Below are 21,960 nucleotides of genomic sequence, written 5' to 3'. Positions count from 1 at the left end.
CCTAAGTGCAGCTGGTTTAAGCAGCTTTGTGGGGAGGTAAGCACACCATGCCATAGGATGTGCTTAGCCATTCACTGTTGCTCTGCATTGCTGTGCAAAGCCAAACTCTGCACTAACACAGAGGACAAGAAGTGAAGGGCTTCACTGGTGATTTGTTATTTATGTGTGTGGTGTGTGATTCTATTTTTTGATCAGATTAAAGCAGCGAAAATGGAGTAGATAGGAAAGTGGTGAAATGGGGGGACAAGCAGGGGGAAGAACAAAGGGAAAATAATATAAGAATTATGAAAGTACCATTGCCATCCACTTCTTCAACAGAGTAAAATAAAAATGGATAGAATATTGGATGAATTTAGACTGTCACCTCAGCAAAGAAGGATGACAACAATGCAATAATGCTGTATAGCCAATTGGACCGAATCAAGTGGGATGATATATTTTATTTTATTTTTTTTTAGGACAAGTGCCCATTTTTGAGTTTCTATTTCAGTAAGAGAGGAATGTTGGGTAAGCGACATAGGTATGTCAGGGTCAGGTAAGTAGGGTAGATGAAAAGCAGTTGCAGACAGACAGGACAAACAAGACGAGATACAGGAATGGTAAGAGACGCAACAAGTTAGGGGCACCATGACTGAGGATAGGAAAGGACACTGGATGCTTATTCCCATCAAACATGGGGACAGTGAGAATCTAGTCCTCACCCTCAAAACTGCCTTACTGTCCCCATGCTCAGGTTGCTGCTGGAGTACTTGACATTTTCTTTTGCCCAGCATTCTGGCAAACATCTCCATCCAGCTGAGGTGTGCACCACTGATGCTTTCCACGACCTCACACACCATGCCTGGCATCTCCTGGTGGGTGACAAAGTCACCACCTCTGCTAATACTGCTGGAGGGTACCACTGCACCAGCTGCTGGGTAATGCTACCTGATGTGGAGGGTCCAGGGAGTGCAGGGGCTGCAGAGGCAGTACTGTCAGTTTCGGTCCCAGATGTGCTGGGCATCAATGCAGCAGCAGACGTTGGAGGGGGTGCAGGTTGAGTCACACTGGCTGACCTCCCTCCCTGTGCTGTAAATCATTTTGTGAGTTGTCAGATATGGATTAGATCAGAGCATTGTGACCACACATATACAATTAAAAAAGAGAGATAAGGGTGGGGTAAGAGACAAATAAAGAAGATGACTAGTACCATCATATGTGACATTCAATAAATCAGTGCAGTATAAATAAAAATAATTCTACTTATATTACAGTAAGTGTACTTCTTAACAACTAAAAACTATAACTAATGCTTGCTGCAAGTAATCCTTACAATATGCATATATTGCTCGTATGCTTGATCAAATAATACAGATTAAGTTAACAGCATGGCATGTGTGCCAATTGAGGTGAAATGACTATGTAATATTTTTAAATTATTTTACTATATATTTGTTATCTGTTGGATTTGACCCTACAACATCTGAATACACTATTGCAATTGACTCCTGCAATTGGCTTGATCTACAGGCTGAAGAATTCATGCTTGATTTTACATTAAGATATGTATGTTTAATTTGCCAGTAATGTGTTCATGAGCAATACTTTAGAGAAAACACTATTATTTTGTGTTGCGTATATACTCCTTGCTTTTCTTCGTCTTTCCAAATGCACAGCATGGGCATCTCTGTTCGCCGCTATCTCCTGGGTGGCTATAAAAGAAAAAATGGAGAAAAAGAGAAGAGCATTATGCAGACCAATCTTGTCTATATCCAGCTTTCTAGCTAATTAAAAGTATCTTTATCTGTATACTCACACAACTGTGGGATGTCAGCAGTCCTAACTCATCCAGCCACTGGTTGAGTTGTTCTGGCTTTTGTGCCTTTTCAGGTCATTATTGTGGTGCCTGCATTGTTCTCCAGTGTGTGGAATGACAGTCGCACTGGAGACAGCCTTGGCCAGACTATTCCAAGCATCTGATTTATTCTGAGACCTGGTATAGTCCCCCTGCAGTAGCCTATGGCTTTGGCACTTTACAAGGAGTCCAGTGAATATTCTGGACTCCTCAGCACCTTCCCTTCTAGCTTCTGTCATGTCTGTGCAGGTCAAACAGTCACAATTAGAGTGCTTTCCCACCAATTCATGTTATTGCATTTAAGGTTAGTGCACAAATATGAACAACCATGCCAGCCATGTTTATGGGATGTTTAGTGGAGAGCAATAGTGCCAAACAGAACAAAAGTAGTATATAAAATAGGAAGGGTAATGTGACAGTTACCATTAGTTTATGGGTTGGATGCTGCTGTTAGTTGCTTTAGCATTGCAGACATGTATTAGAGCTATACATTTTATGACCTGAAACATTTTTTTGTGTGTTTGTCTTTACACACTGATAAAAGTCATTTGTACAATGTGGGATTCAAACCTATGTAAGATAAATAAAACATATTTTCCTTTTTCTCATCCTTGCCACATGTATGTGTATGACCTGACAAGTTCCTCGTTTATACATTCATGTGTGTATGACTATCATTGAAATAAGAAGTCCATCTAAGGCCAGAAAAGAAAATTATAATTACAGAAACATAATTGTCATTATACCCTCAGTCAAACATATAATTTATATGAGCTTCAGTGTGATACATAGTTATTGTTATTAATAATTATTTTTATATTGTTCTTTATTTTTTAAAAAAATAAAGGCATTTTTAAAACTGAGTGGACAAACATTAATAAAATTGGAAGTGTGCTAGATTAGAACCTGGCTCACCAGCATTAACTTATGCCAGTTGCCACAGGGAAGGATGAGCTACAAGTGTATTTTTTACAGTCATTACTGTACAGAGTGCTCATTGCAATTGAAACCTGCTCCTTAGTTATACATATAAGTTAAATATATATATACATTAAAGAGCTGAGTGTTTAACTATGTCTGTGTGTGACAAGAAAATGCAGAAAATAAATGTTTAATTGTAGAACCATAATTCTGCTGATACACACAGACATTAAATATATATCTGATATCCTGTGTACATTCAATCCATCTGCTAAATATAGTTATTTCAATGTGTATAATTATTTTTCTAATGTTCATTTTTATGTAAAGTAACTGGAACAGCAATAATAAAACTTTGGACTTTTCTGTCTTAGCACTCAGGCTCACTGGAATTGTAGCCCATAACTTGCACCTGCTGCCACAGGAGCAACTAGGCAGTAGCTGTATATTTTCACATTCGTTACTATGTATGTATACTGACTGCCATGCAACTCTGCTTACTGTATTTGTGCATTAGCAAACAACATATGATAGAATGTATCCATTTGGAAATTGACAAGAGTCTCCTCCCTTTCTACACTGATGTTGATATCCTTAATTATTTGTTTGCCTTTCCTTTCTACACTACTGTTGATATCCTGAATTATTTGCCTTTCCTTTTACTTATATTGAAAAAGTACATTTTGCCTCCCATTATATGTTCTACTTGATCTAGTTAGCTGTTGGATAAAGTAGTGCAGTTTGACACTCTAGCAAACAATTTGTTTTACACAAAAGAGTTCAGTGGATTTTCCATCTAGTACACTGGGGGTAGCTTGGTCTGTTGAGGTTGAGGAAACACATGAGATTTTAGTTTTATTGGCTGGAGGGCATATCTTGTTTTTTAGTGTCTTTATAATTATGCACAATTGAGTGGTTCTTGGCTCACTTATTCAAAGCAAAGTTCTTTTGCTGAATAACCACACTTCTATAAGCTGTTTAAAGTACACTGCTGCATCTATATCTTTATTTATTTATTTATTTATTTATTTATTCCAGTTTGATTACCGGGGAGGTCCACTGGGCTTAAGAGCCCGTTTTCAGTGGAGGCCTGGGGAGAAAAGCTCCACATAGCAAAATTAATTACATGAAAATATCAAAGAGTTAGAGTACAAACAATGGGTTCCTTTAACAAGAAAAAGTCAAAGACAATTATAACAAACAAGTTTTTAGTATAAAGGCTAGATATTATTATATAGTTACAAAATGAATCAGTGGATTGAGAGTAAGGTAGGAAGAAAAGGTTAGCCTGGAGTAAAGGGGGAGGAGGGCATGAGAGGTATGGGTGGAAGAGTGCAGTTGCATTTCCTGTTCAGGTAGAGGTAGGAATGAAGTTGAGTTTTGAAGATAAGATGGTTGTTACAGGTCCTTAGAGAGTAGGGTAGAGCATTCTATTTTTTTGCTAGGGTAAAGGAAAGGAAAAGCTGACCAGCTGGGCGCTTGGGTTTTTGAACAGTGATCAGGTTTTCGTGAAAGGATCTAAGGGGTCTGAGAGGGGTATAAGGTTGTAGAATGTTAGATAGAGCAGGGCAGTTAGTGGGTTGGAATAGTAATTTGTGGGCTGTGGTAATTTGGAGAAAGTCAAGTAGGTTAGGGAGTTCAAGCCAGTTTAGAGAATGAAGGGCGTTGCAGTGATGAGAGGAGGATTTGGCATTGGTAGCAAATCTGGAAATTTTATTATAACAGACTTCAAGTTTGGAGGTGAGTGTGGAAGATAAATTAGTGAGCAGAGGAGTGCCATACATAAGAGAGGGAAGGAGGTAGGTAGAGGCAAGAGTTAGTCTGGTGGAAGGAGAGAGTGGTTGTTTCTGTAAAATAGGCCTAGTTCTATGTGTGTTTTCTTGATGGTTACCTGGATATGAGTGTTAAATTTTAGTTGATTGTCAATTGTGACACCAAGAAGTTTGGCAGAGGGTACAATCTCAATGGAGGAGTTATTGAGACTGGTTATATGGAGGGAGTTATTGTCAAGAGGAGAGGATTTTGAGGGGGAGAATAGAAGGATTTTTGTTTTATTGGCATTTAGTGAGAGGTGATTTTGGAGCATCCAGTTTTCAGTGGTTGAGAAGGCTTTTTGTGTCAGAGATTGGAGCTCTGTTAGGTTGGTAGCACAGCAGATCAAAGTGGAGTCATCAGCGTATTGCACAATTTTGGTGTTAGGAATGGCTTTGTGGAAGTCATTAATGAAGATATTAAATAGCAATGGGCCAAGTATGGAACCTTGGGGTACTCCGGTAGGGGTAGGAAGGAAAGACGAGGTGGCTTAGCCCCATTTCACGGCTTGGGACCTGTTTGAAAGGTAGCTAGAGAACCATGAGAGAGCTGTTTGAGAGAGGCTGAGATTGGAGAGATGGCTTAGAAGGTGGGTATGAGAGATGGTATCAAAGGCTTTGGATAAGTCAAGCAGAACAGAAGATACCATATTACCAGAGTCACGGGCAGAGTTTACAGAATGTAAGAAGGAGAGAAGGGTGGTGTTAGTACTGTGTCCTGGGCGGAAGCCATGTTGGGTAGGAGAGAGTAGCTGGTGTTTGGTAAGGAATGGCAAGAGCTGCAGGTGGATACATTTTTCAAGAATTTTGGAGATGGGGGAGAGGATGGCTATGGGGCGGAAACTGGAGACATTACAATTTTTGCCACCCTTATGAAGTGGAAGAATAAATGCAGAATGCCAAAGTTTGGGAACATAGGGTTCACTTAGTGATCTATTGATCAGGATGCTGATAGGCAGAGCAATAGCATCAGAGGCTATTTTTATTTTGGAGGATGGAATGCTGTCAGGGGAGTTGGAGCAAGGCTTAAGTTTATAAAGAAGTGTTTTTATTAGATTGGTGGAGATGGGTTTAAGTTCAAAAATAGGGTGTAGAGATGAGGGAGGGGGAGATTGAGCGGGGGGGAGGAGGGTTAATGTTGGTAAAGGTCTTAGTTATCTCAGCGGTAGAAGACGTAAAGAAGATATTGAATAGCGAGGCAATTTCGGGGTCAGATTTGCTGGTGTCTGGACAGGGGTTGTTTTTTGTACCTGGGCTGAGGAGGGAATTAAGAGAGCTCCAGAATTGTTTGTGATTTTTAGCATGATTTTCTTGTAGTTTGATGTAGTAAGATTTTTTTATCTCTAATGACTTGTTTTTTGGCTAGGTTTCTGAATTGTTTATATTTAAGTAGTATTTCTGGCTGTTTATGGCGGAGGTAAGTTTTCCATGTTTTATCCCTTTGTAGCATTATCTTTTTTGTATCTTTGGTGAGCCATGGGGTGGTCTTAGTTTTGACTCTTTTAGTTCTGATTGGAGCAAGGGAGTTAAGGACAGTTAAGAATGTCGAATTGAAGTAGTCAATGGCTTTGTCCAATGGTAGTATTGTTAAGGGGTTCCAGTTAGTTAGTTTAAGGGAGTTAGAGAAGGTGGTGGGGTTAAAGTTAGACAGGTTACGAGTATGAATGTATTGGTGAGAGTGTGATGAAGTGGGAGTAGCTCGAAGGGTGAAAGCAGGGAGGTGGTCTCCTAATGAGTCAGGAATAACACCGGAGTTTATGACTTTGTTAGGATGAGGTACTAGGATCCAGTCAAGTATGGAGCCTGGAGGGTTGGTTTTGTTAGGCCTGGTAATGGAGTTTGTAAGTTGAGTGAAGTTGAGTAGGTTGATTGTTATTGTGGGATTAGGGCTGATGATTTTTCCCCAGTCAATATTTACATCTCCCATGATGTAGGTTTCTAGTTTAATATTGGATGAGGTCCAGGATAGTATGTCTTCCAGGGTACTGGTGTTGTTACCAGGGGGAATATAGAGGGAAATAATGCAGATACTTTTATGGGTATTTATTTTTAGTAGGCCACTCACAAGTTCAGCATTAGAGAAAGAGGGAATAGGGTTAGGGTAAGGAGAGATGGACAATTGGTTGGAGTAGATTAAAGCTACACCATCACCTCTTCTACTTGGGCGGTCAGATCTGAGAGAGTGAAATCCAGGGGGAAGGAATTCGGAGTCACTTATATGAGGTTTTAGCCAGGTTTCAGAGATAGCTACTATGTCTGGTAGGTTATGGTTGAGCCAGGCATGGAAGAGGGTTAATTTTTTTATTAAGATTTAAGATCTTTAAGATTGTTTATGGTAGCATTTTGTACCGTTTAAGTTTGTTTGTTGTAGCATTTCAATCCAGACACACATTTACTGTGCTTTTGTATTGGGAGGACTGTGATTGTTCATTTGGTGGCAGTAGGTGTTTACCCTGTTTATTTGAACTGGGAAGCACAGAAAAAGGGCTCTAAGTATTGTTCACACTTTTCTACACTTGATTTGCACTGATCTGATACCTAGATAGAATAGAATGGATTCAGAACAGCTGAATCTAGCCTGTTATAGAAGGACTCCCCTGCACTTTTGTTGCAGAAGCGTGTGGATCCAGCCTTGTCTGAGTTGAATATTGCTTAAGGAAGGCTGATTGTGTGATTTCCTATTGTTAGATTAGCTTAAAAGTGTTTTAATTTTGCCTGCATTTCAGCCTTGAGCACCATATAACAGGGTCCAGGGGTGCCCTATATGGATGCAAACACCATGAAACTCAAATTTTCCCTTGACATCTTTCAGTGGAATCCTCTTAAGCTTCCCTACTGCACTACAGGTGCACTAAGCAGTGTTGCCACACTTATCACCCATAGCCTTCAACAGAACAAGCACCTTTTTAGCCCTAGCAGAAAAGCTGATCAAACTAGCCCAGTCCCTTCCCTAATAGTACATACTGTAAAATCCTGCTATAATGGATGGGCAGTTTCCCATCATTTCACCAGGCAGCCTAACTGACATGGACCTCCTGAGGCAACATAGTAATTGCTTCATATATACTGACAACCACTTACTCCTAAAACAAATGCCCTATGTGAGAGATGTAATTACACTATGAAATTGGAATCAGTTCTCTTGTGTAACAGTAAACCAGACATTAAACAGGTTGTCAGCACAAACACTTCACCTGTCCCCCAAAATAAGGTCATGACACATAAACCCACATATGTGGAGGTTCCCACTACAAACCTACCAAAAGTTCAGTGACTTCCCAAATGTAAACCACTTGCACACACTGCTATGCAAACAGAAACCACTACACATAATAGCACATACACCACTGTCTCAGCAAATAAGCTCCTAAGGCAAAACACCTCAATACCTAATGCCTTGGTCATAGGCAACTTCAGTGTGAGACGCACAGATGTGCCCCTTACTAGGCTGGGCAAGGAGAAGGTTACAGACAACTGCCTGTCAGGTACCAAGATCCATCAAATCACACATGCACTCAAGTCACTCATCAACAAGTACCATTATGACTTTTTCATAGTCCATGTTGGGGTGAATGACTTAAGACGTACCTCTCTGGACTATATGAAGAAAGACATGACTGAACCTCAGATAATGTGTCCCAGGCAGGTATGACTCTAGCTCTAAACAGCATTCTACCTTCACCCAGGATGATGCCACAATATAAACAAAAAATGATTGACTTCAAGAATTGGCTTAGCTTGTAGTGTCAGTCTAGGGGGATCCAGTATTTGTCAGCCTGGGAAGACATGACTGACAGGCCACGCTGCTTTGCAAGAGATGGTCTGCACCTGTCTCTTCTAGGCTTTTGGATACTGGCAAAGGCACTTGTCTTCACCATGGTGTCTTTATATGCAATGTCAAAATAACGACATTTTCAACTTAACAAAATCTACTTGAAACAAACTCCAGGTTCTGCTGCTTAATGCTAGGAGTCTAACATGAAAATGCACTCTCTGGAAGTACTCCTCACCTTGGAAGATACTGGCATTTGTGCAGTCACTGAGACATGGTTCATGGCCATGGAGAGCACCCTGGCTGTGCAATGCTACAATGCCTTCCACATATTTAGAACCAATGGTGGAGGTGTATCCATCTTCATTAAAGGCAAGTACACCTCGAGACTGGTCAAACATTATGACTCTCTCAAACTACTCCATGTCCAATTAACTGTAGGCAAAATATCCTACCAGATCATTGCTATGTATAGATCCCTCACCATGAACCAAGAAAAGCACACCACCTACCTGGACTTACTGGAGTCACTCGCCATACAGCCCAAAACCTTAGTCATGGAAGACTTCAACTATCCTTCCATTGACTGGGTGATATACATGAGCATGAAGATGCTCACCCAGAGGTTCCTGGAGTTTGTCAATACAAATGCTCTTGAACAGATAGTCTGTACCCCCAGAAGGGGTTCAAATGTCCTAGACATAGTACTCACCAACATGGGGGGGTCACTGCACTCTCCTCTGTGTGATGCCTTCTGTGGAAAGGTTGGACCATAAATCAGTCTTGTTCGAAGTAACTATTGAACCTGCCACCACTACAGGAGTAAAAAAATGAAAAAACTTTTCCAAAGCAGATGACAGCCTATTAAGTGATGGCATAACATTTTTGTAACCCCACCCCCCACAATCACAGACTACAATGACTCCTATGCAGAGGTATACACAAATCTCCTGTATAAACACTTAAGCAACAATATAAACTCAGCTGTGCCTGACTGGATTAAAACCAGGTCTGCTCAAAACAAAAGCCACCCTAGTGGACTTCAAGTATAAAATGATTATATAACAAAAGGAAGAAATTCATGTCTAAGAACAAGAGGGAACTGACTCAGCAGAGGAAGAATTCCCTCCACAGCTTAAACAAGCAAATCAGAAATCTTGCAAAGTCCTCTAAAGATAATTACGAAGGTAAAATAGCATCCCTAGCTAAGGATACTCATAAGGCCTTCGATAACTGCATCCAAAATCTAAAACGGGATGCCCAGCTATGTGCTGAACTAGTAGTAGATGATATCACTCATACTATACCAGAAGAAATTGCAAACCTGCTTGATGACATGTTTGGTACAAACTTCACCCCTCTGTCCCCACCAGCCATACCTTGAAGCATAACTGACACCAGCCCTCTGTCTAGTATTTGTAGAGATCAGGTCATATATGTGCTTTCCAAGGCCAAAAACATGGTCTCAGTGGGACCAGATAACATCCCAGGTTGCTTATTAAGCAATCTGGAACATGACCTAGAGGACCCACTTGGCATTCTCTTTAACTATAGCCTGACAACTGGCTTTGTTCCAGTAAAGTGGAGAACAGCAACAGTAATCCCCTTGCACAAATGGAGGCTATCAACTAACTCTGAGAACTATAAACCCATAAGTCTAACCAGCCTCACAGACAAGGCCATGGGAAGAAACATCATGGACCTTATCAACAAGGACACGTGACCTTCAAACATTAGACCCAACCTAGAATGGCTTTATTAAGTGTAGTTCATGCCTATTAAACTTAGACTTCTTTGATGAAGTTGCCAAAGCCCTGGCTGAAAGTAAGACAGTAGATACAGCCTATCTTGACCTACCCATGGTTTTTGACACCCCCCTCAGTTATTATTGACTAATGCCATTTACCTGTTTTTTTGGGGGTGGGGGAGCCAAATACCATTTGTGTGTTGCCACAACAAAGTTGTTTTTTAAGAGGTTTGCCCTTGAAATTGTGTCATCATCCAGTTCTTTCTGTGGTAAACAATATATTGTTCATTGTCATTCCTTGGTTTGGATCAAACATTGGTTTGTGTGTGAGTGTGATATGGTACAACTGTGTAACCTTACATTGTAATACTTGAACTGTGAGTCTGCAGTGGTTAATACTAAAATATATACATCTATATGAGCAGGAATTTAATTATGTAGCAGTTATTTGTTGTATCTGTCTCTGTATTATGTCACCTAGGTGTATAGCATCCAAACATGCTAATTAAAGAAAAACTCCTTTCAGTTACACAGAAAATGATGTAATTGTGCAAGCACTTGGGTGGCACGGTGCCTTTCTGCTTGAAAGAGAATGTGAAGATATGCCTGACAGAATGTAGATTTGGAACCAGGTAGTCAATGACATAAATTCTAAGGGGGCACAGCGGCACTTATGATCAGGTTCATCATAGGGCCACTGATAAGATTTCATCAGCCCGGAGGACAGCAGCTGCAGTTGCATGTGAACAGCTGGCTATGGGGAGGGTCTGCTATAGAGCCACCACTGCCACTAAATGAAGAGATCCTGTTCACTGTCAAGGATCCAGAGAGCTCAATGGAATGTACACAACAACATGTGATTGATCTTTGTGCTGATATTGCTGGGAGAACCAGAAAGCTTAATAACTGCTTCATAGGTGACAGCTGGGAATTTGTACTTATATTCTTCTCCTGGTGAGAGAAGGAGCAGAGTGCATTGATTCCTGATGGTTTCCGATTGGGCAGTGAGTGTCTGTGCTTGACATTCCTGATTGGTCTCATTGCTATTCAAGGCATCTTCCAGGAAAAAGGCTACAACAAGCCTACAGATCCTTGCATCATCTGGGACAAGACTGTGGATAACCAAACAGGCTGTGGCCTGCTTCAAACCTTGGGACTGGTGCTAATGTTTTGCTTCTGGTGAGAGAAGGGGAGCATTATATCCCAGCAGAGTGAAGCTGTAGTGGGACCAACATTAGTAGGAGGCAGGCAGTAGCCACTCACATGACTCCCCTCTTTTCATCATTTTGACAAGCTAATTCTTTGTTTTCAGTAAGTACTGCTTCATTTGTTTCTAACTTCAAAATATCTGTCTTAACACTTCACCTTTAAATTTTCAGGGTCTATGTATTACTTTCCACTCAAGTGTCTGGCAGTGCCCTGTACAAACATAGACACCTTGAGTAACATTTTTCCTGTAAAAGCATGATTGGAATTTCACCAGTACCTAGCTGCACACAGGGCAACTGGTTTGTAGTGACAAACACTATCCCCAGAGTTGTAAACTGGATACCCTGACATCACTTTATATTCTCACTCTGACTGCCTAATCAATAAGAAAGGGTCAGGTGCCAAGGATATGAACTTTCCCACTATTTCCCTTGCTAGCTAGGTGGATATGGGCATCCTGAGGCAACGTAGAAATTGTCTCATGTTTACTGACAACCAGTTAATTCTCAAACAAACTGAGATGGTATGTGAGAGTTGTATTTACACAATGTCACTGGAGGCAAAGCTCTCACATAAAAGTATTCCTAATGTCAATAAGGTTGTCAGTAGTACACACCCTGCATCCATCACACACAATTCAAAGCAGACATATAGACCTACATATGCTGAGGCACTTAAATGTAATCTTCCTAAACCCCAAAGACCTCCTAGACAAAGTACACATAACAAATGCCATACACATAACAAATACCCTCAGTAGCCACAAATGCACTCTTTCAAAATAACACCTGCATCAACACTATAGAACCACATCTCATGCAGCCTCTACTTCTAAGCCCATAAGGCAAGCTACCACACAATCCAACATTCTGTTCATTGGAGACTCCATTGTGATACACACTGATGTCTGTCTCACCAGCCTGAGTAAGGAGAAAGTCATGGTCATTTGCTTGTCAGAAGCTAGGATCCACCACATTACACATGCACTCGAGTCACTGGACCACAAGTACAAGTATGATTCGGTCATAGTTCATGAAGGAATAAATGACCTGAGATGTACCTCCCTAGACTATAAGAAGAATACCATGGAACTCACGGAATATGTATCTCGGGCTTGTATGAACCTAGCAATGACCAGCATTGTACCTTCTCCAAGGATGATGACATGATATGAACAAAAAATGACTGATTTTAATAATTGGCTTAGTATCTGGTGTCACTTTAAATGGATGCAATATTTGTCAGCATGGAAAGAGATGGTCAACAGATTCTTCTGCTTTGCCAGGAATGGTCTGCACTTCTCCCCTCTAAGCTTTTGAATATTAGGTGAAACATTGTATTCCCCCATAGTGCCTTTTTTAGCCAATGCCAAACTGAAAGTACTAACAACATAGCAAATAAAAACCAAGAAAACCTAAAGGTATTATTGATCAATGCTAGGAGACTAAACAAAAAACTCCACTCCCTAGAAGCTTTCTTCACCCTAGATAATGGTGACGTCTGTGCGGTCACTGAGACATGGTTTAAAGCTGTGGAGAGCAGACCAACATTACAAGGTTATAATGCCTTTCACACATTTAGACCAGCTACTACACAGACAGGGACTAAAGGTAGAAGTGTCTCAATTTCTCAATTTACATGAAAAATAAATATACCTCAAGGCTGGTCTAAAAGGCCAATGCAATGGATCTGCTCCATGTTCAAATCATCACAGGCATAATCCAATATGACTTCCTTGCAAGCTGTAGGTCTTCCTCTATGGCCCAGGAAACCCATACCATTTATTTAAGCTTATTGGAAGCACTCACCATCCAAACCAATATCATATTCATGAAGGACTTTAATTACCCCACTATTAACTGGGAATGGGAATCCCATACAACACCAAATGTACAGGCACAGAGATTTCTGGAGTTTGTAAACACAAACTCTCTGGACGAGATTGTCAATACACCAACCAGGGGTGCAACCATACTGGATCCGGTTCTCACTAATATGGGAGAGTGCTGCACACCCTCTACTGTAATGTCATCACCAGTAAGGTCAGACCACACAATGGTTTCCTTTGAAATAAAAATCAAACCTGAACCCCTAGCTAAACCAGGAATATACAGAAACTACTCTAAGAGTAACTTCCTGCTATTAAGTGAGAACCTGACAAGATTTCAACCCCCCCATAAACCACATTAGCACTACTGCCTATATAGAACTTTTTACAGAAACCCTGCGCAAGCATGTTAATAGCTGCAGAGAGGCAGCTTTTGCCACAAGGAAGAAGTACAGAACTAACTCAAAAAACAAGCCACCTTGGTGGAATCACAAAATCAATAGGCTGTATAACAGAAGGAAGAACATCATGGCAAAAATTAGGAGGTGCAGCACCCAGCAGGATAAAAGCACTGTCATCAAACTAAACAAACAACTCAGAGGACAAATAAAGTCTACCAAAGCCAAATTTGAGATAAAATTGGTCTCTCGGGCCAAGGACAAACACAAAGCATTCTTTTAGCTATGTCCGCATCCTCAAAGGCAATACACAATTGCGTGCAGAGCTCATTGTAAATGGAGCTATCTATACTGATCCAGAAGATATAGCAAGCATACTGCCTGAAATTCAGCTCCAACTTTACCCATCTCTCCTTGTCAATTTTCCCTCAGGACATACCATCAAATATACCCCCCGATATCACAAGGGAACAGTTCCTTAATGCTCTCTCTAAGGCCAAGAGCACTGCATCAGTGGGGCCAGACATTATCTGAGGATGCCTTCTAAATAGCATGAAACATGACTATCAGGCCATCTGGAATTTGCATTCAACTCTAGCCTCCAAACAGGCTTTGTGCCATATGAATGGAGAATAGAAACAGTCATCTGTCTGCACAAGACCCTGGAAACTATAGAGCCATAAGTCTCACTAGTCTTATAAGTAAAGCCATGGAAAAAAATCATCATGATTCTGACAAGGGCAGGTCATGCCTACTCAGCCTGGTGGACTTCTTTGAGAAGGTCACAAAGCAATGGAAGAGGGCAAAATGGTTCACACTGCCTACCTTGACCTGGCCAAGGCATTTGAGGCAATATTCCACTCGGGCATTGTTGACAAACTCGAGAGGTTGAGTACAAACCCATATGTCACCCAGTGGATAGCCAATTGACTCAAAAACACAACCCAGGAGGTTAGACATGGGGAGTCCACCTCTAGAAAGAGGCCTGTCACAACTGGAGTCCCTCAGGAATCAGTTCTTGGACCTGTCTTTTTTGCAATTTACTTTTCTGAAGTCAAGGCTGGTGCCAATGGTCTCTAGCTGACTAAATGTGCAGATGATTGCAAATTAGGAGCGGTCATTGAATTCCACACTGACACAAATGTTCTCCAGGAAGGGATAACACAGACAAACAACTGGTGTCAAAGCCATGGACTAAAAGTAAATGTCAAGAAATGCATAATAGTATCCTTTGGGAAGTCATCCACCCCTAGTAACTATCATATTGACAACACAACCCTTAGAATTGACCCAGTAGCCAGGGACTTAGGGGCACATATAGCCAGTAATCTAGCATTTGACCATCACTTGTCTGCAGTAGTGAAGAAATCATTCTATGTTGTGCAACTTATAAACAAAGGTAGGGCATCTAACCAAGGAAGTCTTTGTTCCACTGTATTCAGCATTCATCAGACCTGTATTCAGTACAATGACCCCTTTGGCATGCAGCTAACCAGGCATATCCAGCAGCTGGAATGTCCGCAGAGGTTCCTCACTAAAAGAATACACGACATAAGTAAAATGTCCTATGCAGATTGCCTGAAGGCCCTATTCCTGTATTCTGTTATCTACAGGCTTTTGAGGGGTGATCTATGCCTGGCATGCAGGGCATTGTTAGATCCCCCACTCTGATGGACCCTCTGCATATCCTCAAAACAAACAGCACGAGAATTACCTCTTATAAAGATTTCAACCTTGCCTGTAATATAAATATGACCTGCTGGAGAGACAGGTATTTATCCCAGAGACTACGCCATCTCTGGAACAGGCTCCCCATCCATATGAAACAGAGATCCTCCTTAACATAATTCAAGTGCAACTTGGACAATTGGATGGGAAACAGGAAATTCATCCCTGGTTTGGTACTTATATCTCTAATCGACCCAGGTAACCTGTAATTGGTTCATCTCCCAGGTCCCTGTTTGTAAATGTTTCATCTCCCAAGCCCCTGCTTACACTTACCAAGGGTATCAGAACTTGTCAGAGATTTAGGATGCATGACTAGGCTTAAAATAAGCCCTTGTAGTCATTAGCGTAGTTAACACATATGAATCTATGTGCCATGAGGAGCTTCCAGGTAAGCTTACATATGTCAATTTATAGCATTTTCTTCTGTAGTAAAATATTGAAAGCAATAGTTCATGTTGTTTTCAATAATTTTTCTTTTGATTGCACATACTGATAAATTCATATATTTAACAACACATTTTTGTTCATTCCACATGAGGTTTGAGTGGACGTGTCAGGCAAGTTTCTGTTAAATTTTAGCATTGTTGTACTTAAACCATTGACCTTAGTAATTTTATTTATCCTTTTGTTGACCAATTTAGTCCCACTAGACTAGTAGTCCATTTTCAGGGGTGCCTGAGGTGGAATTTCTACTACTAGGGGAAATTTGGCCAGGGCATTGGAGAACTTCAGCTACTCCTTTTGATAAATGCCATGGAATCTTTATGTCCCCCTAAGCTGTGGCGTGCAGCACCCCCCAGTGCTGTACTTCAGTGTCAACAATCCAGTCACCTGCAGTGAGAATAGAACCTACACTTTCTGATCTTTCACCACCAAAGGCAGGTGTGTGCTACCTGTTGTGTCACTAACATATTTGTGAGTTAAACACTTGCCAACATAAAGTCTTTTCAAACTTCAGCTTGTTTCATCAAGGGGTGCCACCAAGGATGTAATCATTGGGTTAAAACCATATATTCAGACCTCTACCATCTGGTGTAGCTTTGTATCCAGACATAATATATTTTCTGGGGATAAGATAGCCAGTGGTTAAATACCATAAAACAATTCACTCTCTACTACCTTGCAGCATTTATGCATGCACTGCTTTGTTTTATTTTCTGTCCCATTTCCACAATTGTTAGTAGGTAGACATATATGCTTACACTTTCTGTGTTAAAAGCATCTGTTTAAATGTTGTAGGCTACACACTCAAGTGCGCTAGCCTGTTTAAAGCATTTAAAGGGTTTTTGTGTAGTGTACTCTTGAATCTGTAAAAAAAGAAAAAAAAAATTCTTGTTTCCCACCTTTTCTAAGCTAGTCTAGTCCTGTTTTCAGGTTCTGCTGAATTCAGGGCTGTGGTACAAGTTCCTGTGTTACCCATATCCTTACTTGAATAGGAGGAAGTTCCTCTGTTCACCAGTGAGAGTGGGGAGCTTTGAGCAGCCTATCTGTCCCTGGAGGAGTGGTCTCAGCCCAGCAACTAGTAGTCTGTTGGAAGTTTTGGGCTAATTTTTATCTCTTTCATTTACCTGCCTTAAAAACCCGCATTTGCGCGGTTTTGCACTTGTATTCAACTCGGCTAAGGTCCTCGTGGTGTCCTGCAGAGTACTACAAGCAGCAGAGAGACAAAGAGAGACTTTCAACTGATTTAAGTTTTTTTTTTTTTGCATTTTTCTCCTAAAACGCGAGATCTACTAGCATTTCTGTACTCTAAAAACCTATTTTTTGCTGAAATACTTGCTTTTTTGCTGTTTGCACTTTCAAAGTCATTTAAAGTCGTTTTCTGTGTTAAAAGCATCTGTTTAACTGTTGTAGGCTACACACTCAAGTGCGCTAGCCTGTTTAAAGCATTTAAAGTGTTTTTGTGTAGTGTACTGTTGTATCTGTAAAAAAAGAAAAAACATCTTGTTTCCCGCCTTTTCTAAGCTAGTCTAGTCCTGTTTTCAGGTTCTGCTGAATTCAGGGCTGTGGTACAAGTTCCTGTGTTGCCCATATCCTTACTTGGATAGGAGGACGTTTCTCTGTTCACCAGTAAGAGTGGGGAGCTTTGAGCAGCCTATCTGTCCGTGTAGGAGTGGTCTCAGCCCAGCAACTAGTAGTCTATTGGCCGTTTTGGGCTAATTTCTATCTCTTTCATCTACCTGCCTTAAAAACCCGCATTTGCGCGGTTTTGCGCTTGTATTCAACTCAGCTAAGCTCCTCGTGGTGTCCTGCAGAGTACTACAAGCAGCAGAGAGACAGAGAGAGACTTTCAACTAATTTAAGTATTTTATTTTTGCATTTTTCTCCTGCAACTGCTAGTTTTCACCTAAAACACGATCTACTAGCATTTCTGTACTCTAAAAAGCTATTTTTTTGCTGAAATGCTTGCTTTTTTCCTGTTTGCACTTTCACAGTCATTTAAGGTTGTTTTCTGTGTTAAAAGCATCTGTTTAACTGTTGTAGGCTACACACTCAAGTGCGCCAGCCTGTTTTAAAGCATTTTTGTGTAGTGTACTGTTGTATCTGTAAAAAAAAAAAAGAAAAAAATTCTTGTTTCCCGCCTTTTCTAAGCTAGTCTAGTCCTGTTTTCAAGTTCTGCTGAATTCAGGACTGTGGTACAAGTTCCTGTGTTGCCTATATCCTTACTTGGATAGGAGGAAGTTTCTCTGTTCACCAGTGAGAGTGGGGAGCTTTCAGCAGCCTATCTGTCCCTGGAGGAGTGGTGTCAGCCCAGCAACTAGTAGTCTATTGGCTGTTTTGGGCTAATTTCTATCTCTTTCATCTACCTGCCTTAAAAACCCACATTTGCACGTCATGCATCTCCGCGCAGTGCCTCTTAGCTAAGATTAAACTATTCCCGACTCCATGAAGTCTGCTCTTCTATTTTTCCCTTGGAACCAGTCAGACTTTCAACTTAAGCACTCTAAACAGTTTCTTTTCTGTCCAGCACTTACCCAAAACTCCTAAGTAAGCACTAATAAACGCTAGCACTACACCCCCGATACTATACAGAAGTACAGGGCTCTCTATTCGTCCCTAACAGGACAATCAGTAAAACTTCACTTTATTTGTGCAGGCATGTCCAAAGGGCAGTTTCAGGTGTACTCTACAGTTCAGCTGGTGACTCTGGGCATTTTGAGACAATGCCACAATTGCCTCATGTACACAGACAATGCTCTCCTCCTTCCAACAAACACAAATGTATGCGAGGGATGCAACTTTACAGCCAGACTGGAGGCCAAGCTCTCTCAACCCAAGACTGGAACAGTCCATCATGAGGAGAAGGGAAACACTTGCACCACACTACCAGTCTCACATAGACCAATCATATCGGCACCGGCCAATAACACATATAAATACACAAAAACATACTCAGAGGCTCTAAATAGAAATCTGCCTAAGCAGCAGAGACCTCCAAAGCAGACATCCAAACAACCCCCACACCTCAACAACAACCACAAATCACATACTTCACAAAGTCAGTGTGCCACGCAATCACAACCCTTAAGGCTAAACAACACACCCAATACATTAGTAATAGGAGACTCTATTGTCAGGCACACTGACGTCCCTCTCACTAGACTGAACAAGGAGAAAGTCATGGTCATTTGCTTGTCAGAAGCTAGGATCCACCACATTACACATGCACTCGAGTCACTGGACCACAAGTACAAATATGATTCTGTCATAGTTCATGAAGGAATAAATGACCTGAGATGTACCTCCCTAGACTATAAGAAGAATACCATGGAACTCACGGAATATGTATCTCGGGCTTGTATGAACCTAGCAATGACCAGCATTGTACCTTCTCCAAGGATGATGACATGATATGAACAAAAAATGACTGATTTTAATAATTGGCTTAGTATCTGGTGTCACTTTAAATGGATGCAATATTTGTCAGCATGGAAAGAGATGGTCAACAGATTCTTCTGCTTTGCCAGGAATGGTCTGCACTTCTCCCTCTAAGCTTTTGAATATTAGGTGAAACATTGTATTCCCCATAGTGCCTTTTTAGCCAATGCCAAACTGAAAGTACTAACAACATAGCAAATAAAACCAAGAAAACCTAAAGGTATTATTGATCAATGCTAGGAGACTAAACAAAAAACTCCACTCCCTAGAAGCTTTCTTCACCCTAGATAATGGTGACGTCTGTGCGGTCACTGAGACATGGTTTAAAGCTGTGGAGAGCAGACCAACATTACAAGGTTATAATGCCTTTCACACATTTAGACCAGCTACTACACAGACAGGGACTAAAGGTAGAAGTGTCTCAATTTCTCAATTTACATGAAAAATAAATATACCTCAAGGCTGGTCTAAAAGGCCAATGCAATGGATCTGCACCATGTTCAAATCACCACAGGCATAATCCAATACGACTTCCTTGCAAGCTGTAGGTCTTCCTCTATGGCTCAGGAAACCCATACCATTTATTTAAGCTTATTGGAAGCACTCACCATCCAAACCAATATCATATTCATGAAGGACTTTAATTACCCCACTATTAACTGGGAATGGGAATCCCATACAACACCAAATGTACAGGCACAGAGATTTCTGGAGTTTGTAAACACAAACTCTCTGGATGAGATTGTCAATACACCAACCAGGGGTGCAACCATACTGGATCCGGTTCTCACTAATATGGGAGAGTGCTGCACACCCTCTACTGTAATGTCATCACCAGTAAGGTCAGACCACACAATGGTTTCCTTTGAAATAAAAATAAAACCTGAACCCCTAGCTAAACCAGGAATATGCAGAAACTACTCTAAGAGTAACTTCCTGCTATTAAGTGAGAACCTGACAAGATTTCAACCCCCCCATAAACCACATTAGCACTACTGCCTATATAGAACTTTTTACAGAAACCCTGTGCAAGCATGTTAATAGCTGCAGAGAGGCAGCTGTACCCACAAGGAAGAAGTACAGAACTAACTCAAAAAACAAGCCACCTTGGTGGAATCACAAAATCAATAGGCTGTATAACAGAAGGAAGAACATCATGGCAAAAATTAGGAGGTGCAGCACCCAGCAGGATAAAAGCACTGTCATCAAACTAAACAAACAACTCAGAGGACAAATAAAGTCTACCAAAGCCAAATATAAAATTGGTCTCTCGGGCCAAGGACAAACACAAAGCATTCTTTTAGCTATGTCCGCATCCTCAAAGGCAATACACAATTGCGTGCAGAGCTCATTGTAAATGGAGCTATCTATACTGATCCAGAAGATATAGCAAACATACTGCCTGAAATTCAGCTCCAACTTTACCCATCTCTCCTTGTCAATTTTCCCTCAGGACATACCATCAAATATACCCCCCGATATCACAAGGGAGCAGTTCCTTAATGCTCTCTCTAAGGCCAAGAGCACTGCATCAGTGGGGCCAGACATTATCTGAGGATGCCTTCTAAATAGCATGAAACATGACTATCAGGCCATCTGGAATTTGTATTCAACTCTAGCCTCCAAACAGGCTTTGTGCCATATGAATGGAGAATAGAAACAGTCATCTGTCTGCACAAGACCCTGGAAACTATAGAGCCATAAGTCTCACTAGTCTTATAAGTAAAGCCATGGAAGAAAATCATCATGATTCCGTCAAGGGCAGGTCATGCCTACTCAGCCTGGTGGACTTCTTTGAGAAGGTCACAAAGCAATGGAAGAGGGCAAAATGGTTCACACTGCCTACCTTGACCTGGCCAAGGCATTTGAGGCAATATTCCACTCGGGCATTGTTGACAAACTCGAGAGGTTGAGTACAAACCCATATGTCACCCAGTGGATAGCCAATTGACTCAAAGACACAACCCAGGAGGTTAGATATGGGGAGTCCACCTCTAGAAAGAGGCCTGTCACAACTGGAGTCCCTCAGGAATCAGTTGTTGGACCTGTCTTTTTTGCAATTTACTTTTCTGAAGTCAAGGCTGGTTTCAATGGTCTCTAGCTGACTAAATGTGCAGATGATTGCAAATTAGGAGCGGTCATTGAATTCCACACTGACACAAATGTTCTCCAGGAAGGGATAACACAGACAAACAACTGGTGTCAAAGCCATGGACTAAAAGTAAATGTCAAGAAATGCATAATAGTATCCTTTGGGAAGTCATCCACCCCTAGTAACTATCATATTGACAACACAACCCTTAGAATTGACCCAGTAGTCAGGGACTTAGGGGCACATATAGCCAGTAATCTAGCATTTGACCATCACTTGTCTGCAGTAGTGAGGAAATCATTCTATGTTGTGCAACTTATAAACAAAGGTAGGGCATCTAACCAAGGAAGTCTTTGTTCCACTGTAGTCAGCATTCATCAGACCTGTATTCAGTACAATGACCCCTTTGGCATGCAGCTAACCAGGCATATCCAGCAGCTGGAATGTCCGCAGAGGTTCCTCACTAAAAGAATACACGACATAAGTAAAATGTCCTATGCAGATTGCCTGAAGGCCCTATTCCTGTATTCTGTTATCTACAGGCTATTGAGGGGTGATCTATGCCTGGCATGCAGGGCATTGTTAGATCCCCCACTCTGATGGACCCTCTGCGTATCCTCAAAACAAACAGCACGAGAATTACCTCTTATAAAGATTTCAACCTTGCCTGTAATATAAATATGACCTGCTGGAGAGACAGGTATTTATCCCAGAGACTACCCCATCTCTGGAACAGGCTCC

This window comes from Protopterus annectens, chromosome 6.part0 (assembly GCF_019279795.1).
Source record: "Protopterus annectens isolate FY-2018-M chromosome 6.part0, PAN1.0, whole genome shotgun sequence".
Lineage (NCBI taxonomy): Eukaryota > Metazoa > Chordata > Ceratodontiformes > Protopteridae > Protopterus > Protopterus annectens.
This window is presented reverse-complemented; position numbering follows the sequence as displayed.